This window comes from Macaca nemestrina, chromosome X (genome assembly GCF_043159975.1).
Source record: "Macaca nemestrina isolate mMacNem1 chromosome X, mMacNem.hap1, whole genome shotgun sequence".
NCBI classification, from domain to species: domain Eukaryota; kingdom Metazoa; phylum Chordata; class Mammalia; order Primates; family Cercopithecidae; genus Macaca; species Macaca nemestrina.
In genome coordinates, this window is record NC_092145.1 from 107,408,302 (window position 1) to 107,427,290 (window position 18,989).

Genomic DNA, 18,989 nt, shown 5'->3' on the forward strand with positions numbered 1-18,989 from the left:
AGATGGGAAGATTTTGCTTTATCAAATATCAAGATTTATTATGAAGGCAAGGTAATTAAGGCAGTACAGTACTGGTTCAGGGACAATAAGCTGGCCAACAGCAAAGAGAGGCCAGAAACAGATCTATATGGATATGGAACTTTGATACTCCAGGCCAGAGGTAGCTTCTCAGATTATTACATTATCCATATGGAAAATAATGAAACCAGCTCCCTACCTTATACCACACAAAAACCAATTCCATTTGGACTTAAATGTGGAAGGTAAACTTTTAAAACTTTTATTAGAAGAAAATAAAGAAAATGTTTATAACTGTAGGTTAGAGAAGACAAGACAAAAAATTGCTGGCTATAATACAGAAAAGATGGATTTGTTCAACTGAAAAATAAGACTAGCCTGGGCAACAGGGAGACCCTGTCTCTACAAAAAATAAAAAATAACAATTAGCCAGGTATGGCTAATTTATAGGCATGGCACATGCCTGTAGTCCGAGCTACTCGGGAAGCTGAGGTGGAAGGATCACCTGAGCCCAGGGAGGTCAAGGCTACAGTGAGCTGTGATCCCACCACTGCACTCCAGCCTGGGTGACAGAGTGAGACCCCGTCTCAAAAAAAAGAAAGAAAGAAAAGAAAGAAAAGAAAGAAAAGAAAGAAAGAAAGAAAGAAAGAAAAGAAAAGAAAAGAATTTCTGCTCATGTAAAGACACCATTAAAAAAGCTTCAAAATTACAGAAGCTATTCAACACATACAACTGACCAATGATGAGGATCCACATAAAGAACACCCACAATTCAATAAAAAATGATTTAGCCAGGCACAGTGATGCACATCTATAATCCTAGCTACTTGGGAAATGGAGGCAGGAGGATCCTTTGAGCACAGGAGTTTAAGACCAGTTTGGGCAATGTAGTGAGAACCCATCTAAAAAAAAAAAAAAAGTTTTTTTTTTTTTTTTTTGAGACAGAGTCTAGTTCTGCCACCTAGGCTCGAGTGCAGTAGTGTGATCTCAGCTCACTGTAGCCACCACCTTCTGGGCTCAAGCCATCCTCCCACCTCAGCTTCCCAAGTAGCTGGGACCACAGGCATGCACACCACACCCAGATAATTTTTGTATTTTTTGTATAGTTGGGTTTTCGCCATGTTGCCCAGTCTGGTCTCGAACTCCTGGGCTCAAGTGATCTGCCTGCCTCGGCCTCCCTAAGTGCTGGGATTACAGGCATGAGCCATTGTACCCAGAAAAATTTTAATGGGCTAAAGATATTAACAGTCCTTTCACAGAAGAGGAAATGTGTGGCTAAGGACCATTAAAAGATGCTCGATCACATTAATGACTAAGAAAATGCTAATATGTCCCCAGTGAAATACCATTTTACACTCAGTATAATAACAAAAAATAAGAAGGAGGACAATATCAAGTGTCTGAGGATGTAGATCAATGGGACCTCTTATACATTTCTGAAAGTAGTGTAAATTGGTACCACCAGTTTGGCATAATCCTGTCAAGCCGAACTTTTGGATGACCTATTAACCAACAATCGCATTCTTAGGTCTATATACCTTAGAAGAATGGGTGCGCATGTGTCCCAGGACATACACCTAAGAATGCTCATGGTAGCACTGTCCATAAGAGCAAAAAGCTGGAAATGACCCAAATGTCCAACAATGGATGAATGGATAATGTGTCTTATGATCACCCAAAGGAATACTGTAAACAAACTCTAGCTACATGCAACAACATAGGTGAATCTTAGAAACATAATATTGAGTGAAAAAAGTTAAGTCTCAGAAGACCACACAGGGCCAGGCGTGGCGGCTCACACCTGTAATCCCAGCACTTTGGGAGGCCGAGGCGGGTGGATCACCTGAGATCAGGAGTTCAAGACCAGCCTGGCCAACATGGTGAAACCCCAACTCTACTAAAAATACAAAATTAGCTGGGTGTGGTGGTGCAAACCTGTAATCCCAGCCACTCGGGAGGCTGAGGCAGAAGAATCGCTTGAACCCATGAGGCAGAGGTTACAGTGAGCCCAGATCACACCACTGTACTCCTGCCTGGGAGACAAGTGAAACTCCATCTCAAAAACAAAACAAAACAAAACAAAACAAAACAAAACAAAACAACAACAAAAAACCCCGCACACAGTATGATACTATTTTTACAAGGCTCATAACCGAGTCAAATAAATAATGTATTGGTTAAGCATCCCCACAAATATGAAAAAAAAATCCCATATATGAAAAAGGGTAAGTGAATGTTAAGCACAAGGCTTAGCAGAGTAGGAATTTCAGGAGTGGAGTGGTGGGGAAGGTGAGGAATCGAACAGAAAATGACACATGGGTAGATGATATCATTAATGTTTTTGGGTAGGGTTGTGAGTTCTTGGGTTTTCATATTATTATATTTATAACTTGTGTATATAATGTATATATTCTGTTTCTTTTTTTTTTTGAGATGGAATCTCACTCTGTCCCCCAAGCTGGAGTACAGTGGCGTGACCCTGGCTCCCTGCAACCTCCTCCTCTTGGGTTCAAGCGATTCTCCTGCCTCAGGCTTCCAAGTAGCCAGGATTACAGGTGACTGCCACCACACCCAGCTAATTTTTATATTTTTAGCAGAGACGGGATTTCACCATGTTGGCCAGGTTGGTCTTCAACTCCTGACCTCAAGTGAATCACCCGCCTCAGCTTCCCAAAGTGCTGGGATTACAGGTGTGAGCCACCGCGCCCTGCCTATTCTTTTATCATATATCTAATACATGTTATATGAACAGCATATAGGAGAAGGGTAGAGAAAGTGAGGAAGGAAAACTCTTTGAAGAGTTTTGCCGTTAGGGGAAATGAGAAATGAAGTCATAACTGCAAGGGCATGTGAGATGAAGAGGATTTAAAGTTTTTTTTAAAGATAGGAGTGGCAGAGCGAGGACTTCGATGAACTCACTTTCCCTCTAAAACAATGAAAAGATGGTCAAATCAATTCAAATCAACCATTTTAGAACTCTGGCAATTAACCAAAGCCACAGAATAAAGTGAAAATCATCATCCAAAGAAGCTACAGAATCTTGGCAAGACAGTGAGGTCTACAACACTTCACTTGTGGTGATCCCCATCCTCCCTCCCCAACCCTCCCTAGCTCAGTGGTACAGGATCCAAAAGCTGACCAAATTCCAGACGTCGGAGAAATCTGACCACTTAGAGAATTTTACAGGAAATCCTAGAGAATGAGACAACCATAGGAAACTTTGAAGAGCTCTGACATACTCCTAGGGATCTAAAGGGCTGTGCATATACTCAAGGCTATATGCATGCCAAGGAAAGAGCTGGGATAGGAGAGGACCCAACCCACTCACTTCTGGCTGACTGCGAGGCCCTGTGCAAGTAGAAAGTGAAAGCGAAGGCTGTCTTGTACACTGGCTGGACTTTGAAGGCAATGCTTTCTTAACACAGATCCTCTTGGCAAGGGTTGGAAGATGTACAGGCAAGGCATTTAAGGATATATTCTGACCAATCACTAGCTGACCACCAAATTATATTTATTCACCAGGTGTGACCCCTAGGAATCCAGGCTTAAAAAGAAAAACAAGAACTGAAAGGAAAAAAGGCTGCTGGCAGGCAACTCAGAGGCCACATAATGCAGGGGGAGACCGAATCCACAAAATGAGTTCAGAGAAGTCACTGAACAAACAAACAGCAACAAGAAAAAGAACTACGACAGCAACAAAAACAAAAACAGATCAACAACAAACCTTGGGAGTCCAGATGGCAGCAAGATGGCAGAGCAGGACTTTCCAGTGCTCATCCCCCAACAGAAACATCAATTTGAAAAACAATCCATACACGAAAATACTTCACCAGAGCTAAGGAAACCAGGTGAGAGTTGACAGCACCTGGGTGTAGCACAGAAATAAGAAAAGACACATTGAAGAGGGTAGGAAAAACAGTTACACATTATCCATGCCACCCCTCCCCCAACCCCAGGCAGTGCAGTGGGAAAGAAGACACTTTTTTTCGCCGGAAGAGAAAGGAAGTAAGCACTGGGCTTTCCCTTGGACTCCAACACCAGGCCTGCCCCAGTCAAATCCAGCACCGGGCAGGCAACCACAGCCCAAGCCTCTAGGCTGGTACCTGTAGACCGAGCCTCCAGGCCTGCCCCAGCACCAGACCAGATTCCACTGCCTCACACTCCAGGCCTGCCTGGCAGTCTGTCTCCAGACTCACTCCAGTGCCAGGACAGCCCCCACAGACTCAGGTACCAGGCATATTCCAGGGCCAGGCCAGCCCAGGTGGCCATGGGTCCCAGACCACCCCCAGCATGGGGCTGGTCCCCATGGCCCCAGGTTTCAGGCACACCCCAGCACCAGGCCAGCCCCCACAGCACTAGTCATCAGGCCAGCACCTGCAGACTCAGCATCCAACAAGACCTTGTGGACACAGGCTCCAGGCCCACCCAGTGCCAGGCCAGGCCATGTGGTCTCAGGCTCCAGGCCCACCTTAGGTTCCAGCCCAGCCCAGAACCAGGTCGACCTACATAGCCCTAGGCTGCAGGCCTGCCCCAGCACCAGGAGAGCACTTCTAGATTCAAGTACCAGGCTGGCACGCACAGACACAGACTCTAGGCCTGCCCAGTGGTGGGCTGATCTCTGTGGCCCCACCCTTCAGGCTGGTCCCTGCAGCCCCACGCTCCAACAGACCCAGGGTCCAGACCTATCCCAGTAGATCCCAGTACTGGGCTGGGTCTAGCGAATCCAGGCTCCACACCTGCCCCAGCACCACACAGTTCCCAGGCTCCAGGCTGGTCCTCATGGTCAAAGGCTCTAGCTGACCCAGGGTTCAGGCCCACCCTAGTAAGCTCTGGTGCCAAACCAACTCTCGTGGACTGAGACTTTAGGACCACCCTTGCAGACCCAGGATCCAGGCCAGCCCCCATGGACCCAGAACCCAGGCTTGACACTGCAGATTTAGGCTCCAGATCCACCTCAGCACCATGTCAGCCCCTGTGGACCCAGACATGAAGTTGGCTCCCATAGATCCAGGAACCAGCTGTGCCCTTGTGGACCCAGGCTCCAGGCCCACCGCCACATACCCAATCAACAGGCCCATCTGTTTGGATCCAGGCTCCAGGCCAAACCCCATGGACCCAGACATCGGGTCCACCCACCTGCTAACCCAGACACCAGACCAGCCTGCGTGAGGACTCCAGCAGCAAGCCCACCAGCAGAACATGCCAGATGGCCAGTCCAGAACCTCTGGACAGGCTGACTGGTGAGGGGTTTTCCCAGACAAAGCCAGTCTGCAAAGACTTGAATGAGTTTTCACTTCTTCAGATGTGCAGACACCAATGCACAACCACAGGGATCAAGAACAATCAGGGAGGCCAAGCACGGTGGCTCAGGTCTATAATCCCAAGCACTCTGGGAGGCCGAGGCAGGCAGACTGCTTGAGCCGAGGAGTTTGAGACCAGCCTGGGCAACATAGCCAGACCCTGTCTCTATTTTTTAAGGAAAAAAATTTTTTAACCTGGCGTGGTGGCTCAACGCCTGTAATCCCAACACCTTGGGAGGCCGAGGCAGGTGGATTGCTTGAGCTCAGGAGTTCGAGACCAGCCTGGGCAACGTGGCGAAACCCCGTCTGTACAAAAAATACAAAAAAATTAGCTGGATGTAGTGGCGCATGTCTGTGGTCCCAGTTACTTGGAAGGCTGAGGCAGGAGGGTCACTTGAGACTGGGAGGCAGAGGTTGCAGTGAGCCGAGATCGTGCCACTGCACTCCAGCCTGGGTGACAGAGTGAGACTCTGTCTCAAAATAAATCTTGTTTTGTTTTGTTTTTAAAAAGAACAATCAACTGGGTGCAGTGGCTCACACCTGTAATCCCAGCACTTTGGGAGGCTGAGGCGGGCAGATCCCTTGAGGTCAGGAGTTCGAGACCAGCCTGGCTAACATGGTGAAATCCCATCTCTACTAAAAATACAAAAATTAGATGGGCATGGTGGCACATGCCTGTAATCCCAGCTACTCGGGAGGCTGAGGCATAAGAATAGCTTGAACCAGGGAGCCAGAGGTTGCAGTGAGCTGAGATCGCGCCACTGCACTCCAGCCTGGAGTGGGTGGGTGACAGAGCAAGACTCTGCTTCAAAAAAAAAAAAAAAAAAAAAAAAGAACAATCAGGGAAAGGGAAACACACCACCACCAAAGGAACAAAAGAAAGCACCAGTAACTGACCCTAAAAAGAGGAGACTTATGAAATGGCTTACAAAGAATTCAAAGTAATTATATAAAGGAAGCTCAAAACTTCAAGAAAATATGCAGGGACAATTCAATGGTATCATGAAAAAATGAATAAAATGAAACATTTAACAGAGAGACTGAAATTATTTTAAAAATTAGGGTTTTTTTTTGTTTTTTTGTGTGTTTTCTGCTATAGGCTTGGTTGGTTGCTGTTGAAATGGGCAAGTTCATGAAATGTGGGAAAGTGGTACTGGTCCTGGCTGAATGCTACTCTGGACACAAAGCTGTCACCATGAAGAACGTTGATAAGGGCACCCCTACAGCCATGCTCTGGTGGCTGGAATTGATTGCTATCCCTGCAAATGACAGCTGCCCATGGGCAAGAAGAAGATTGCCAAAAGGTCAAAGATAAAGTCTTGTTAAAGTTCATAGTTATAATCATCTCATGCTCACAAGGTACTCTGTTGATATCCCCTGAGTGGGATATCCCACTCAGAACTGATAAAGCAGAAAAAAGAATCTGTGAACCTGAAGACACATTATTTGAAAACATACAGTCATAGGGGGAAAAATGAAAAAGAAATAAGACAGCTTACGGGATTTATAGGACAGCTTCAAATTTTTGAATTATAGAGTTCATGAAGGAGAAGAAAAAGACAAATGAACAGAAAGCTTACTTTAAAAAGTAATAGCAGAAAGTTTTCCAAGTTTGGAGAAAGATACAAAATATCCAGGCATAGGTCAAAGTTCTCCAATCAAATTAAATTCAAACAAGACTATACAAAAACATATAATCAAACTGTCAAAAATCAAGGACAAGCAGAGGATCCTTGAAAGTAGCAAGAGAAAAGCAGCAAATAATAGGTACAGGAGTTCTAATAAGGCTAGCAGCAGATTTCTCAGTGGACACTTTATAGGCCATGAAAAAGTGAAATAATCTATTCAGTGTGCTGAAGGAAAAAAACCTTTCAACCAAAAAGACTGCACCAGCAAAGCCGCCCTTCAGAAATGAAGGAGAGGAAAAGTCATTATATGAAAAAGACACTTGCACACGCATGTTTATAGCAGCACAATTCACAACTGCAAAAACATGGCACCAGCCCAAATGCCCATCAGCTAACAAGTGGATAAGGAAACTGTGGTAATATATATACCATGGAATACTACTCAGCCATAAAAAGGAATGAAATAATGGCATTTGCAGCAACCTGGATGGAATCGGAGACCATTATTTTAAGTGAAGTAACTCAGGAATGGAAAACCAAACATTATATGTTCTCAATCACAAGTGGGAGCTAAGCTATGAGGATGGAAAGGCATAAGAATGACACAATGGGCTTTGGGCACTCGGGGGAAAGGGTGGGAGGGGGTGAGGGATAAAAGACTACACATTGGGTATAGTGTATACTGCTTGGGTGATGGGTACACCAAAATCTCAGAAATCACCACTAAAGAATTTACCCATGTAGGCAATCACCACCTGTTCCCCAAAAACCAACTGAAATTTAAAAAATAATAATTAAAAAGCAAGAAATGAAAGGAGAGACAAGAGACTTTCCAAGACAAACAAAAGCTGAGGGAGTTCATCGCCACCAGATCTGTCTTACAAGAAATGCTAAAGTTAGCTTGTCTAACTCGCCTTATTTTGTTGTTGTTGTTCTGTTTTGTTTTAAGTTTTTAGCAGCCTGAAGCCATGGTTTTTAGTTTCTGTGTCTAGTGATAAGCAGAAAAAAGGGATGAGGAAGGGGCTTTACTGGCTCAACTAGAAACAGAAACTAAGAACTCACGACTGTATTTGTTCCCTTGGACACCTCTGTGCTAAAGAGAGTTTTTCAAGCTGCAAGAAAAGAATGCTAATTAGTAACATGAAAACATATGAAAGTATAAAACTTCCTGGTAAAAGTAAGTATACAGTCAAATTCGGAACACTGTAATACTGTAATGGTGGTGTGTAGATTGCTTATACATGTAGTATACAGGTTAAGAGGTAAAATTATTAAAATAATATCTACAATAATTTGTTAACAGATACACATTATAAAAAGAAATAAATTATACCATCAAAACCATAAAATGTGGTGAGGGGGTGGAGTGAAAGTGTAGAGTTTTTTAATGCACTCAAAGTTAAGTTCTTAACAGCTTAAAATAGCCAGTTACAAGATGTTTTAGGCCGGGTGTCGTGACTCAGGCCTGTACTCCTAGCACTTTAGGAGGCCAAGGCAGGAGGACTGCTTGAGTTCAAGCCAGGAGTTTGAGACCAGCCTGGGCAACATAGCAAGACCCCATCTCTAAAAAAAAAAAATTTTAACTTAGCCGGGTGAGGTTGTTGCATGCCTCTAGTTGCAGCTCTTCAGGAGGCTGAGGCAGGAGGACTGCTTAAGCCCAGAAGGTTGAGGCGGTGGGCTGTGATTGCACCACTGCATTCCAGCCTGGGTGACAGAGCAAGACTCTGTCTCAAAAATAAATAAATAAAATGTATAAAATAAAGAAGTAATATCAGTCATTCTCAAACTCTTCCAAAAAACTGAAGAAGGCATACTTCCAAACTCTTTTTTTTTTTTTTTTTTTTTTGAGACAGAGTCTTGCTCTGTCACTCAGGTTGGAGTGCAGTGGCGCAATCTTGGCTCACTGCAACCTTCACCTCCCGGATGCAAGCAATTCTCCTGCCTCAGCCTCCTGAGTAGCTGGGATTACAGGCGCATGCCACCACGCCCGGCTAATTTTTGTATTTTTAGTAGAGACGGGGTTTCACCATGTTGGTCAGGCTGGTCTCAAACTTCTGACCTTGTGATCCACCCGCCTCGGCCTCCCAAAGTGCTGGGATTACAGGTGTGAGCAACTGCGCCTGACCCCAAACTCTTTTTATTAGGCCAGCATTACCCCGATACCAAAGCCAGACAATGACACTAGAGGAAAAGAAAATTACAGGCCAATATCCCTGATGAACACAGAAGCAAAAATCCTCAACAAAGTACTGGAAACCATATTTAACAGTATGTTAAATGGATCATTTACTATGATCAAGTAGGATTTATCACAAGGATGCAAGGTTGGTTCAACCATGCGAATTAGCAGAATGAAGGATAAAAATCGTACGTCAATAGATGCAGAAAAAGCATTTGGCAAAATTCAACATCCCTGCATGACAGAAACTCAAAAAACTAGATATAGGAGAAATGTACCTCAACATAATAAATACCATATATAACAAACCCACAGCTACCATCATACTCAATGGTGAAAAGTTGAAAGCCTTTCCTTTAAGATGAGGAACTCCTGTCACTTCTATTCTACAGGATACTAGAAGTTCCAGCCAGAGGAATAAGTCAAGAGAAAGAAATAAAAGGCACCCAAATTGGACAGGAAGAAGTAAAATTGTTCCCATTTGCAGATGACACAATCTTAAATATAGAAAACGCTAAAGACTCCAGCAAAAAACTGTTAGAACAAGCCCGGGTGCAGTGGCTCATGCCTGTAATCCCAGCACTTTGGGAGGCCGAGGCAGGCAGATGGCTTGAGGTCAGGAGTTCGAGACTATCCTGGCCAACATGGTGAAACCCTGTCTCTACTAAAATATAAAACTTAGCCAGCCATGGTGGCACATGCCTATAGTCCCAGCTACTCAGGAGGCTGAGGCATGAGGACTGCTTGAACCCAGGAGACAGGGGTGCAGTGAGCTGAGAACATGCCGCTGCACTCCAGCTTGGGTGATACAGTGAGACTCTGTTTCAAAAAAAAAAAAAAGAAAAAAGAAAAGAAAAAGAAAACCGTTAGAACAAATAAATTCAGTGAAGTTGCAGGATACAAAATCAACATACAAAAATCAGTAGCATTTCTATACACTAACAACCAACTATCTGAAAAAGAAATCAAGAAAGCAATTCCATTTATAATAGCTACAGAAAAAAAGGTAAAATACTTAGGAATAGCCGGGCGCAGTGGCTCATGCCTGTAATCCTAGCACTTTGGGAGGCCGAGGCGGGCAGATCAGGAGTTTGAGACCAGCCTGGCCAACATGGTGCAACCCCATCTCTACTAAAAATACAAAAAATTAGCTGGGTGTAGTACTGGGTGTCTGTAATCCCAGATACTCCAGAGGCTGAGGCAGGAGAATCACTTGAACCCGGAAGGCGGAGGTTGCAATGAGCCGAGAGCACACCACTGCACTCCCAGCCTGGGCGACAGAGTGACTCCGTCTCAAAAAAAAGAAAAAAAGAAAAAGTCCAGCTAGGTGCAGTGGTTCACACCTGTAATCCCATGAGTTCAAGGCTGTAGTGGGCTATGATGGAGCCACTGCACTCTAGTTTGAGCAACAGAGCAAGACTTTGTCTCTAAAAAACAAACCCCTGACTCTGAGATAAAAGCATGAGGAGATTAAAAATTTTTTTTAATTAAAAAATATCCCATTTTAAAGTAGTATGAAAAAGAATAAAATGCCTAGGAATAAATTTAACAAAGGAACTGTAAGACTTGTACACTGAAAACTATAAAACACTCCTGAAAGAAGTTTGGTATCAGCCTGAGCTACAAAGCAAGACTCTGTCTCTACAAAGAAAAAAAAAAGGCCGGGCGCGGTGGCTCAAGCCTGTAATCCCAGCACTTTGGGAGGCCGAGGTGGGCGGATCACAAGGTCAGGAGATCGAGACCACAGTGAAACCCCGTCTCTACTAAAAATACAAAAAATTAGCCGGGCGCGGTGGCGGGCGCCTGTAGTCCCAGCTACTCAGGAGGCTGAGGCAGGAGAATGGCGTGAACCCAGGAGGCGGAGCTTGCAGTGAACCGAGATTGCGCCACTGCACTCCAGCCTGGGCGACAGAGCGAGACTCCGTCTCAAAAAAAAAAAAAAAAAAAAAAAAAAAAAAGAAAAGAGGATCACTTGAGCCCAGGAGTTCAAGGCTGCAGTGAAGTATAATCACACCATTGCACTCCAGCCTGGGCAACAGAGAAAGATCCTATCTGTAAAAGAAAAAAAAAAAGAAAGAAATTGGAAAGCTGATCCTAAAATTCGTATGAAAATGCAAGGATAGCCAAAACAATCTTGAAAAAGAACAAAGTTGGAAGACTCTCACTTCTTGATTTCAAAACTTGCTACAACTACAGTAATTAAGACAGTGTGGTCTAGCATAGTGACAGACATGCAAATCAATGAAACAGAATTAAGAGTCCAGAAGTTAACCTTTATGTTTATGTTTTATGGTCAATTCTTTATTTTTTTCAGAGATGGGGTGTCACTATATTGCCCAGGCTGGCCCTGAACTCCTGGGCTAAAGTGATCCTCCTGCTTCAGCCTCTCTAGTATCTGGGACTACAGATGGGTGTCACCATACTCAGTCTATGGTCAACTGATTTTTGACAAGGTTGCCAAGACAATCCAACGGTAAAAAGAATATTTTTCAACAAAAGGTGCTGAGAAAACTAGATATCCATGTCAGAAGAATAAACCTGTACCCCTACTCTCACACTATACACAAATATTAACTCGCAATGGGCTGGGTACAGTATGTCTGTAATCCCAGCACTTTGGGAGGCTAAGGTAAGAGAATCACTTGAGCCCAGGAGCTCGAGACCAGCATGGGCAGATAGGGAGACCTCATCTCTACAAAAAATACAAAAATTAGCTGTGTGTGATGGCTCACACCTGCAGTGTCAGCTACTCAGGAGGCTGAGGTGGGGGTATCACTTGAGCCTAAGAGGTCAAGGCTGCAGTGAGCTGTGATCGTGCTACTGCATTCTAGCCTGGGTGACAGAATGAGACCCTGTCTTGAAACAAAAATAACTCAAAATGGATCACTGTCCTAAATGTAAGAGCTAAAACGATAAAATTCCTAGAAGAAAACATAGGAATAAATCTTCGTCACCCTGAGTTAGGGGATGATTTATTGGATATAACACCAAATGCCCAAGTGACAACAAAATAGGTAAGCTGGACATCACTGAAATTAAAACCTACTGTACATCAAAAGATACTATCAATAAAATGAAAAGAACCCACAGAATGGGAGAAAATATTTACAATTCATATTATCTGACAAAGGACTTATATCCAGATACATAAAGAAGTCCTGGCCAGGCGTGGTGGCTCATGCCTGTAATCCTAGCACTTTGGGAGGCCAAGGCAGGCGGACTGCCTGAGTTTAGGAGTTCGAGACCAGTCTGGGCAACACAGTGAAACCCCATCTCTATGAAAATACAAAAGAAAAAAAAAAATTAGCCGGGTGTGGCATTGTGTGCCTGTAGTCCCAGCTGAGGACTACAGTAGTCCCAGCTGGGGGAGGCTGAGGCAGGAGAACTGCTTGAACCCAGGAGGCGGAGGTTGCAGTAAGCCGAGATCACGCCACTGCATTCCAGCCTGGGTGACAGAGTGAGACTCCGTCTCCAAAAAAAAGAAGTCCTGCAACTCAATAATAAAAAGACACATAATCCAATTAAAAATAGGCTAAGAATTTGAACAGACATTTCTCCAAAGATATACAAGCATATAAAAGGACATTCAGTATCATGAGTTATTAGGGAAATGAAAATCAAAACTATAATGAGACACCACTTTCATACCCACTAGGATGGCTATAATAAAAAAGACAAACGAAAAGTGCTGATGAGGATATGGAGAAGTTAGAACCTTCATACATTGCTGATAGGACTGTAAAATGGCATAGCCACTTGTGCAAACAGTTTGATAGCTCCTCAAAAAGTTAAACATAAGGCGGGGCACCACGGCTCATACCTATAATCCCAGCACTTTGGGAGGCCGAGGAAGGCAGATCATTTGAGCCCAGGAGTTCAAGACCAGCCTGGGCAATGTGGCAAAACCCCATCGCTACAAAAAATACAAAAATTAGCCACGTGTGGTGGCATGTGCCCATGGTCCCAGCCACTCAGGAGGCTGAAGTGGGAGGACCACTTGAGCCCAGGAGGCAGAGGTTGCAATGCAGCGAGCCAAGATTGGGACACTGTATTCCAATCTGGGCGACAGAGTGAGACCTTGTCTCAAAAAGAAAAAAAAAAGTTAAACATAGAGCCACCATATGACAGTAATTCCATTCCACATTCAGAGAAACATTAGTCATATTAGCCAACATGAAAGCAACTGAACTGACCAACTGGGGAGTGGAGGTAGATCCATACAACAGAATATTATGACAATAGGAAGGAATGATACATGCAACAGCATGGATGGACCTCAAAACATTATGCTAAGCAAAAGAAGCCAGCCATCAAGACCAGTATCTTGTATGATCTCATTTATATGGAATATCTAGAAGAGACAAATCTCTAGACAGTAGGTGGCTAGGACTGGGGAGAAGACTAATGGGAAGTGACTGCTAATGAGTATGAAGCGTCTTTGGTGGGGGTGCGGGGTTGAAAATGTTCTAAAATTGATCACGATTGGGAGGTTGAGGCGGGTAGATCACTTGAGGTCAGGAGTTTGAGACCACCCTGGCCAACATGGTAAAACCCCGTCTCTACTAAAAATACAAAAATTAGCCAGGCATAGTGGTGTACACCTGTAATCCCAGTTACTTGGGAGGCTGAGGCAGGAAAATCACTTGAACCCAGCAAACAGAAGCTGCAGTGAGCTGAGATTGTACCACTGCACTCCAGCTTGGGTGACAGAGCGAGAGTGTGTCTCAAAAAATAAAAATAAATAAAACTACTGAATGGTATACTTTTATTTATTTATAATATTATTTATTATTATTTTAACAGTACCCTTTAAAAGGGTGAATTTTACTCTGGAGGTTGAGGCCAGAGGATCACATGAGCCCAGGAGTTCAAGTCCAGCCTGGGCAATATAGTAAGATCCTGTCTCAAAAATAAATAAATAAAAGGTGAATTAGATGGTATGTGACATGTATCTCAATGAAGTTGCAACGAAAAGATGGATAAGTAATAGAATGTCTGGGTGCTAATGAGAATGATCTTGTAGAGAAAGGGGAAAACTGGAGGAACCATGCCCTCAAGTAGGTGAGAGAGGATGGGACTGAGTGCCAAAGTGGAGAGACTGGATTTTGATGACAGTAGGAGCACCTTATCCAGAACAGAGAGAAGGCAGAGTATGTGGATACAGATGCTATGTGGTAGTTGGATGTAGTGGTGGGAATATGCAGATGTTTTATTCCAATGGTTTTCATGTTTTCAGTCAAGTAGGAAGCCTGAGTGTAAGGACAGGAAAGGAAATGTTGAGGATTTCAGCAGAGAAGGTACAAAACAATCATCATCTAGGAGGGTAGGAGAGGAAATGCAATGGAGCAGGTAGAGAGCTGGATTTAACCAGGGCTGAGGCTGTGCCTGGTAAAGTGGATGGTAAGTACGCTGAAGTGACAGAAGGTGGAGGGAAGTGAAACTGTCCACCCAGGAATGACTGTAACGGTGGGCCATGGAATCTAAGCTGATTAAAGGAGGGACATGGGAGCATGGAGGAAGTGAAGGGGAGTGAAAGTGTTCAGTGCCAGTGGGATTGAGGGATTGCTGGAGTTGGAGTACTAGTAGGTGTGAGCTAGAAAAATAGGAGGCACTGGCTAGAGAAGAGGATGCCTGAAACTGAGCATATGGAAACAATGCAGTCACAGGTACTGACAAGAACAAGGGTCAGGCTTGGCGCAGTGGGTCACACCTGTAATCCCAGCACTTTGGGAGGCCCAGGCGGGTAGATCACTTGAGGTCAGGAGTTCGAGACCAGCCTGGCCAACATGGTGAAATGCCGTCTCACAAAATTTAGCTGACCGTGGTGGCAGGCACCTGTAATCTCAGCTACTCTGGAGGCTGAGGCAGGAAAATCACTTGAACCCAGGAGGCGGAGGCTGCAGTGAGCTGAGATCGCACTACTGCACTCCAGCCTGGTGACTCCATCTCAAAGAAAAAACAAGGGTCAGACTATTGGAGTAGGTAGCTGAGGTGGGGTTAAAAGGCAGGATCATTGTAGGGTGGCAAATCACAGAACTAACAGATGAAAATATTAGAAGGATCAGCTACAAAGATATTAAAGTCACCAAGAATTAGGATTGGACCAGTGTTAAAGAGAATGACAGTGAGATCTTAGCTAAACTCATCTAGAAATGGTAATGACAGGGGCAGATATGTGTGTATGTCTGTATATGATGATACAAAGTGGTAGTTGATGGTATATTCTGATGATATGAGATTTACAACAGGGTTGTTGATATTTATATAATCCCAACATATTAAATCACTTATTAATTATGAAGGAAAAAAGGGGAACTATAGTGGAAAAACCTGACAGACACCACCTTAAACACCTTAAACAAGGACTCAAAGTGAACAAAACCAGTATCAGGACAAAATGACATCACATGCCTCCTGATAGGAAGCACTGAAGACATAACTTCTGCGGTATTCTCACCAGAATTACATAACTTGAATATAATCACAGTGAAACTAGAAACAAACCCCAATTCTATGAAATAACTGTCCAGGAGTCTTCCAAATGATCAAAATCATAAAAGACAAAGACTCAAGAACTGTTCCATATTGGAAGAGCCTAAGGAGGCATGATAACTAAAGGTAATGTGGGAGCCTGAACTGAATCCTTGAAAAGTGGCACTAGTGAAAAACTGATGTAATCTAAAGAAACTCTGTAGTTTCGTTAAGAGTACAGGCAATACCTCATTTTATTGTGCTGCACTTTATTGCACTTCACAGATACTGTGTGGTTTACCAATTGAAGGTTTGTGGCAAAGTTGTATTGAGTAAATCTATTAATGCCATTTTTCCAACAGCATGTGCTCACTTAGTGTCTCTGTCTTACATTTTGGTGATTTTCACATTTCAAATCTTTTCTTTTATCTGTTATGGTGATCTGTGATCAGTGATTTTTTTTTTTTTTTTTTTTTTGAGACAGGGTTTCACTCCTGTCACCCAGGCTGGAGTGCAGTGGTGTTATCTCAGTTCACTGCAGCCTTTGCCTCCTGGGCTTAAGCGATTCTCCTGCTTCAGCCTCCCTGAGTAGCTGGGACTAGCGGCACATGCCATGGGGCCCAGCTTAATTTTTGTATCTTTTGTAGAGATGGAGTTTCACCATCTTGCCTACGCTGGTCTTCAACTCCTGAGGTCAAGCAATCCACTTGCCTTGGCCTCACAAAGTGCTGGGATTACAGGCGTGAGCTACTGCACCCTGCCTAGATCAGTGATCTTTGGTGTAACTATTTGTAAGTGTTTTAGGGTACCATGAACTGTACCCATGTAAGATGGCAACCTGAACTGACAAATACGTATGTCCTGGCTGCTCCAATGACTGGCTATTCCTCCATCTCTCTCCCTCTCCTCAGGCCTCCCTGTCTGAGACACAACAATATTGAAATTAGGTCAATTAATAACCCCACAATGCCTTCTAAGTATTCAAGTGAAAGGAAGTGTCTCAACGTCTCTCACTTTATTTTTTATTTTTTTAGAGACAGTGTCTTGCCATGTTGCCCAGGCTGGTCTCGAACTCCTCAGCTCACACAATCCTCCCGCCTCAGCCTCCCAAAGTGCTGGGATTACAGCCGTGAGCCACTGCGCCCAGCCTTCAATAGCTCTCACTTTAAATCAAAGGCTAGAAATAATTAAGCTTTGTGAGGAAGGCATGTTGAAAGCTGAGAAAGGCCGAAGTCTAGGCTTCTTGTGCTGAACAGTTAGCCAAGTTGTGAATGCAAAGGAGAAGTTTTTGAAGGAAATAAAAAGTGCTACTCCAGTGAACACATGAGTGATAAGACAGTGAAACCATGTTATTATGGATATTGAGAAAGTTTGGGTGGTCTGGCTAGACAATCAAATCAGCCACAACATTTCCTTAAGCCAAAGCCTAATTCAGAGCAAGGCCCTAACTCTTTTCAATTCTATGAAGGCTGAGAAAGGTGAGGAAACTATGGAAGAAAAGTTGGAAGCTAGCAAAAGTCAGTTCATGAGGTTTAAGGAGAGAAGCCATCTCCGTAACATAAAAGTGCAAGGTGAAGCTGCAAGTGCTGATGCAGAAGCTGCAGGAAGTTATCTAGAAAAATCTACCTAAGATAGTTGGTGAACAACAGATTTTCTTTTTCTTTTTTTTTGAGACAGAGTTTCGCTCTTGTTGCCCAGGCTGGAATGCAGTGGCGCGATCTCAGCTCACTGCAGTCTCTGCCTTTGGGTTTCAACTGATTCTCCTGCCTCAGCCTCTCGAGTAGCTGGGATTACAGGTGCCCGCCACCACACCTGGCTAATTTTTGTATTTTTAGTAGAGACGGGGTTTCACTATGTTGGCCAGGCTGGTCTTGAACTCCTGACCTCATGATCCGCCCACCTTTGCCTCCCAAAGCGCTGGAATTACAGGCGTGAGCCACCATACCTGGTCAACAGATTTTCCTTTTCTTTCTTTTCTTTTTTTTTTTGAGACGGAGTCTTGCTCTGTCACCCAGGCTGGAGTGCAATGGCATGATCTCAGCTCATCGCAACCTCTGCCTCCTGGGTTCAAGTGATTCTCCTGCCTCAGCCTCTCGAGTAGCTGGGGTTATAGGCATGCGCCACTATGCCCAGCTAATTTTGTATTTTTAGTAGAGGCGGGGTTTCTCCATGTTGGTTAGGCTAGTCCCGAACTGCCAACCTCAGGTGATCCGCCCGTCTCAGCCTCCCAAAGTGCTGGGATTACAGGCGCGAGCCATTGCACCTGGCCAACAGATTTTCAGTGTAGCTGAAACAGTCTTATACGGGGAGAATATGCCATCTAGTACTTTTATAGCTAGAAAGAAGTCAATACCTGGCTTCAAAGCATCAAAAGACAGGATGACTCTCTTGTTAGAGGCTCACGAAACTGGTGACTTTTAACTTGAAGCCAGTGTTCATTTTACCATTCTGAAAATCCTAGGATCCTTAAGAACTATGCTAAATATACTCTGTGCTCTATAAACAGAGCAACAAAGCCTGGATGATAGCAAATCTGTTTATAGCCTAGTTTATTAAATATTTTAAACCTACTGTTGAGACCTGCTACTCAGATAAAAAGATTCCATTCAAAATATTACTGCTCATTGAAAAATGTACCTGATCACCTAAGAGCTCTGATGGAGATGTACAAGGAGATTCATGCTGTTTTCATGCCTGCTAACACAACATCCATTCTGCAGCCCATGGATCAAGGAGTAATATTGACTTTCAGGTCTTATTATTTAGGAAATACATTTCATAAGTCTATAGCTGCCATAGATAGACAGTGATTCCTCTGATGGATCCAGGAAAAGTAAATTGAAAATCTTTTGGAAAGGACTCACCATTCTAGATGCCATTAAGAACATTTGTGATTCATGGGAGGAGGCCAAAATATCAACATTAACAGGAGTGTAGAAGAAGTTAACTCCAACCCTCAGGGATGACTTTCAGGGGTTTCAAGACTTCAGTAGAGGAAGCAACTGCAGAGATGGTAGAAATAACAAGAGAATCAGAATTAGAAGTGGAGGCTGAAGAAATGACTGAATTGCTGCCATCTAATGATCAAACTTTTTTTTTTGAGATGGAGTCTCGCTCTGTTGCCCAGGCTGGAGTGCAGTGGCGCAACCTCAGCTCACTGCAACCTCCGCCTCCCAGGTTCAAGGGATTCTCCTGCCTCAGTCTCCTGAAGAGCTGGGACTACAGGTGCCCGCCACCATGCCTGGCTAATTTTTTTGTATATTTAGTAGAGACAAGGTTTCACCGTGCTGGCCAGGCTTGTCTCCAACTCCTGACCTCAGGCAATTCACCAGACTTGGCCTCCCAAAGTGCTGGGATTACAGGTATGAGCCACCGCGCCAGGACCATGATGAA

The 18,989-nt window shown here is 44.0% G+C and overlaps 1 protein-coding gene across 23 annotated transcripts in view; it reads right to left on the reverse strand.

The window, feature by feature from the left end:
* Positions 1–18,989, reverse strand: part of LOC105493789 (KANTR integral membrane protein) — a 118,665-nt gene that overhangs the window by 94,580 nt on the left and 5,096 nt on the right. For 19 of the 23 annotated variants that reach the window (XR_011618152.1, XR_011618163.1, XR_011618155.1 and 16 more), the window contains one exon: positions 18,461–18,598. The exons of 1 other annotated variant lie outside the window; for it this stretch is intronic. The gene's annotated coding sequence lies outside the window, so the exon portion shown is untranslated. Of the gene's footprint in view, positions 1–3,742; positions 3,884–18,460; positions 18,599–18,989 lie in introns of all 23 variants that reach the window. 3 more of the 23 variants (XR_011618146.1, XR_011618147.1, XR_011618161.1) reach the window with 1 other exon arrangement.